The following is a 5,924-nucleotide window of genomic DNA, read 5'->3' as shown; positions in this document are numbered from 1 at the left end:
TAACTCCATCAATTGCACTCATACTTTGGGCTCCAACAAACCGTATGTATCAACCATCTTTCTAGCTAGCTACCACTATTTTCTTGCGTTTGAACACCATCTACGTCATACTTCCTAATTAAACCACCCGGCCTTTGTAATTTTTTCTTGTTTTGCTTATGTAGACATTGCAATTTGCAAGGGTTAAGCATGTAATTAGAGTAGATTTATTATTTACTATTCTGTGTTACCTTATAAATAGTTAAATACTATGTTATGTATGTTGTGTTCACAATTAATGAAAGAATGAACGATATAGTCTATGTGTTTTCTCTCGTTTTTCTTTTCTTTTATAATTTTTCATTTCAGCATGTAAAATATTTTTTATTATGAAACATTAATTAATTAAAGATTTAAAACAAAAAGCAAACTTAATTAGTTTTATCATCAAACGGGAAGAACTAGCTAGTCAGATCGAACCAGATAATTAATTCATGCTGTTGATGAAACTAAAATCATGACATTGAATTGTGATGCTTGAATATCCTTTTCTTGTAATATAAGCAATTTCACACTTATATTTAGCCTCATCCTGTTGTGTCATGCTCATGAGTCATGACTGATGAGACAGAGAAGGGTTTTTGGCATTTTAGAATTGTTTCGTGGTTTAACATGTCGGGAATAAATGATGCGAAAACGGGCCTACAGTATTATATAACGCGACCAAAAATAATTTTTGCAGAGATACAAAAATCTAATTAAAGCTGCAAATACTTAAAAAAAAAAAAAAAAAAAAAAACTAAAAAAAAAAAAATTAAAAAAAAAAAAAACCTTTTTAAAAAAAAAAAAAAAAAAAGGTTAAAAAAAAAAAAGTTAAACCCGTTAAAAAAACGTAAACCTTTAGGGTAAAACCCGTTTAGGGTTTTAACGGTTAAACGGGGTTACCTAAGGGTACCCCGGGTACGGGGTTTACCCCGTACCCTACCCCCGTAACCCCAACCCAAACCTTAACCTAACCCAATTAAACTAGTTAAAACCCTTAACCGGTAAAGGGTAACCGACGTTTACTTTTTTGTTTTCCGTTCCTACTTAGCGACTGTCGTGTATATAGTCTAGACGCTGTCNGGTCGTTCGGTTACGGTAAATCCGTAACTGTAGGTTTACTTATTAACTGTTAATTAATTTTACCCTAATTTCCTTAGTAAAAGAAAAAGTTAAAGTAATACGTAGTAGTATTTGTCAGAAGACTAACTACTATACGTTTTCCTTNCCGATATATTCACCAACCGCTATATACCAGAGAGAGCCATTTATTTATTCAGATCTACTTAATAGCCGTCTGTCTGGTGCAATACGTAATAAAAAAAAATAAATAATATATATATATATATATATATATATGTATCTTTTACGTTCTTTAATTTGTTGCTGCAAACAAGCTAGCTTGCTGGGTTTTTTTTTCTATGATACGAATCTGAACTGACGAGTATGTGCAAGTTTACGTAGAAGCAGCAACTCCAGCAAGCAAGTACGTATACAACTAGTTTGATTTATATTTGATTTTACTAGACAGATCACACATGCACGGGCAAACCTCATATCAATTTGGCTGATATTGTCTGTGGGCGAGGTTCGTAAGTGACAAAGAAAAGGGGCAGGAATCATATAAACAATGCTGAATTGATTTGCATATATCGTTCTTTCCACAACAAATTAGAAGGGTACTTACTTACTCTGTTAAATAAATCTCACTACAAGACATACGTACTCTCAATAATTAACCTGGCAAGAATGATTAATTTGTTCTTTTATACGACTATATAAGGAACACTGTTTTACTAATACAACTTGAGGCAAGACGCCAAGTAGCCGAGTGATGAAATGGTTTATATAATTGATCGATGTAGGGCAATGCAAAATGAAGATAAAAGATTAATTAAGTACCTAGCTACTTAATTACTTACGGCATTACTGTTAACCCAGAATCAACTTGTTCGGGGCACAACTTTCATGAGTTTCATGTCTAAGATTTTCTGTAATCTCATATTCACATGATAACTAAGAATTCAATTATGATAGGGATCATATAAAATGAGCCAAAGTTAACAGGAACGTGATCGACTAGGGTTCACGGTTCTGGTAATAATCTGAACCCTGGAGCCTTCAAGCTCGATTCACAGAGACCCTCATGTTTGTTCATGAATTAATTTAATCGCTCTAATAAAACAGAAAAACAGTCGAAAATAATATTGTGGAATAATTTGGATGAAGCTAGCTGGGAAGGAAGATTCCAAGTTCGTCATGGTGGTGGGGTTTGGCTTCCACTCCAGAAAAGGATAAACCTTAAATCGGCGCTGGAAGATAGAAAAAAACAAAGAAGCAGCTAGAGCCGTCGTCGTCTTCGATGACGCGGTTGAAGATAATACTAATCTCTACGTGAATAAAAGTCGCGGTTTCCAGATCATCCATGCTCGTGACGCGTGGTGGAGGCTTTAGGGTTCCATCCCTACCGGTCTTAACGATAAAAAGTGATCGAGGATGATAGAAAAGCTCGCTAGCTAGGGCTCGATTTCTTAGACGGCAGGCAAACATCCCACGAGAATATATACCCTAAAATTTGCTAGTCAATTAGTCTTGGCCTTGCTTCTGCATGGGTTTAGCTATGCAATTAAGCAACTGAAAACTTGGTCAATCAATCAGAACGATGAAAGTTCCTTCAATTCCTCTTCCCTCATTTTCTAATTTAGTCTTCTCTAATCTCCTCCAACCATGATTTCCTGCCAACCAAATGGGTCTAGAGGTAGCTAGTTGTCCTCCTTTCAGTCCTATAGGGCTTTATGAATGTGATCTCTTGGTTCGTTCGATATGGTAAGTCTTATATTCATAAACGTCAAGTCGTGAGCTCGATTACACCGATACATATATAGTTGTTGATTTGTTGGCTAATCAGCTATGAATCCTAACCTCCAAAAGGCAACTCGTACAATGTTCACATTCTCAATATGGAAGATCGACATAGTGTGATTGCATGTCATCCTTTACCAATACACTCAATAAGCACGAGCATCATCCTCAATGTACATTGGGATCAAGATATAAGATCCAATACATGTTCCCCAGGCATTGAAAATCCATACCATTGTCTCAACCGCCGCCAAGCCCTATAATATACTTTTTTTTTTTTTTGAGAAGAAACGAAAAGCCCTATAATCTATTACCGGCGTAGGTTAGCAAAGGAACTTATGGTTTTACTATCGTGCTCCTGCTTAACCCTTTCCCATGCAATCGCAGGCAGCATTCCCATCAAAATAGCCTTGAGCGTCGGGGCCCAAGGGATGCCGTTTTCGACGGACACGGACGTTAACGCGGGGAGGAGTCACGGGCTTTGATTCGGTTTGACGGGAATGACCCCGTGATTAACGGAGTTAGGCTCGGCGGCCCATGAATCACGGTCCAAAAACTCCTCTCTTTTTTCCCGTAATGGAAAGGATTCTGGGTGGGGGCCATTAACGGCTAGTTGAGAGATGTCACGTCAGATACTGTTTGAGGACCATTTTTCACTGATTTATAGTTATGGAAAACTATTTCAGCTGGCTAAATTTTTGGAACTGATTTTTATTTTTCACTCCAAAATAAAAATCTTTTATCTATGTTCGGTTGGAATTCTCTATCTATTTTAATTATATCTTTTGAGTAAGTTATAATTTACCCGTCAAGTAAATCAAGAGAGTTATAAAATAACCATAAAATGGCTGAATGTGCAAGCTATGTGTTACTAGATTAGTTTCTCGATAAATGTGATAGAGAATAAAAGTTGACATACTGATCATAAGGTCTCGAACATTCCCAATTACAAACATCAATACATCTAAATTCATGTTTGTATTGACTTAACATAACCGACAAATCAATATGAGACGAATATCGCAAAACAAATATTTATCTGCCTACGTGCCCAACAGCTAACAACTTATTTTTGTACTTATTTATCATCATCCATTTAAAAGCCACAAAATCGACTAACATGCAATCGTTCTAGTTACACCCAAAAAATAGGAATTTGTAGCATTGACTGAACTGTGAAGCCGCGTATATCCGCCGCCCGAGTCACCAATTCTTGACGCGCGTCCACTTACATAGGGCACCGAAAGCCGTTGTTGTCTCGTTAATGCCCTAGGCGCTTCGACCATAATTACCAGGTTGCCATCAAATCATTTGTGTTAGTGGCACCTCCGTAAATAGTGACTCTCTTGAGGGTCCTCTGGCCGCTCCTCGAGAGCGTGCGTGTGTCAGCCAACTCAAGTGGCGAGATACCGTTTTCCGACACCTGTCCGCCAGCTGCTTTTTCCTCGGTTGATACCCCTGATAGCTCATTTTATTACAAGAATGCCATTACTTTATGTCAAATCCGTGAATCAGTGGAGCATCACGGGGTATTGTTGGGATTTAACTAATGAGGTTGAAAAGGGACGGCGCCTTGGACGGGGTTACGGTTGCCGAATTGAGAATATAACCATCCCACTTTTTATTTATTTATTTATTTTCTCCTTTTCTGACCCTCTTTTTTATTTTAAAAAACAAAAATGTATCTTCAAAGGTAAACCTCTTTTTTAGCCCCAAAAGTCTCGATAATCATTGTTTTCACCCCCAAATGATTCTCATTCCCACTATTCACTGTATTTTCTCCACTGCTTTTATTTTTCTACTCTTACTTTTAATACAATTATAGTTTTGGCACTTTATACCTCTTTGAAGAATGAAGTTTTCAAAGTTTAATTTTGAAGCTATGAGTATTTTATATCAAAGTCTCGATTCTTGGAGGAGGGATAAAGTGTTGGGAATCATTGTATATGGAATGATATGAATATGTTGGTATGTTGGCCTGTGACTGTATTTCTTCTTTATTCTCAGAATGTTGACAAGAGCTTATAGCTGTTTTGATTGGTTCGCACTGTAAAACTTCTTGTTCTATTTTTGTACAATATTAAATATCTATTGATATATTCATTGTATTAGATCTGACACTGTTTGATATTATCAAAATTATTACGTAAATTTTCTTTTTATTATATATCTACAAAAGTTAAAAGGTTGTCGTGATTTATTTTTTCTTTATATCTAACCTGTTTTCAAATAGCAAACTAGTAAAAGTGAAACCACTAGGGATAGTAAGGCGGTAGAATGGCTAATTTGGAACCCCTAAGTCTAGAGTTCGAAACCCCATGAGACCTTGATGGCCAGCCGGTGGTGAGGTCATGTGCTTGTTCGCGTTCCTGCCCCATGGCGACGCAGAGAAATAGTCTAGCAATTGCTAGTATACCCTCCATTGGTGTGTGTGTGTTACCTAATCAAAAAAAAAATGATCTAAATTTAAAAATTACTATATAAATTGTCCACATGTTATTTAGATATACGATTAACGTGATATTCATTATAGGATAATAGATAATTCGTCATCACACGCCACTCATGCCAGAAGTGCAAAATTATTGCCACCATATTAGCAATTAGGTATATGATATGATTACACGCTATTAATTCCAAATGCACATTTAAAGAAACAAAATCTCCCATGATCATATAGAAGGATGGAAACACATATCACCTTAATTGAAGAAAGGAAGAACAATATCCACTTAATGACATGGATTACAGAAAATCACCTTAAAACTACAAAATCACCTCAAAACTAATTCCTACACGATGACAGTGTACTGTTTAACAGAACATTGCATCAGACAATCTTATGCATTTATATTACGCAAATTCTCAAAGAAAATAAGAAGAGAAGAAAAGTTTATCCTCTGGAGATTTGTAATTGAAAATCTAAATAATATTTGCTAAGAAAAAAGAAAAAGGAAAATAGAAAAGGTAGGTGCAATAGTGCATATGAAGAGGACACAGCTCAACAGCTCTCTCTCCCACCTGGGCGACTCTCTCTCTCT

This window comes from Fragaria vesca, linkage group LG4, assembly GCF_000184155.1.
Source record: "Fragaria vesca subsp. vesca linkage group LG4, FraVesHawaii_1.0, whole genome shotgun sequence".
In the NCBI taxonomy this organism is placed as follows: Eukaryota; Viridiplantae; Streptophyta; class Magnoliopsida; order Rosales; family Rosaceae; genus Fragaria; species Fragaria vesca.
Note: the sequence above shows the minus strand (reverse complement) of the source record.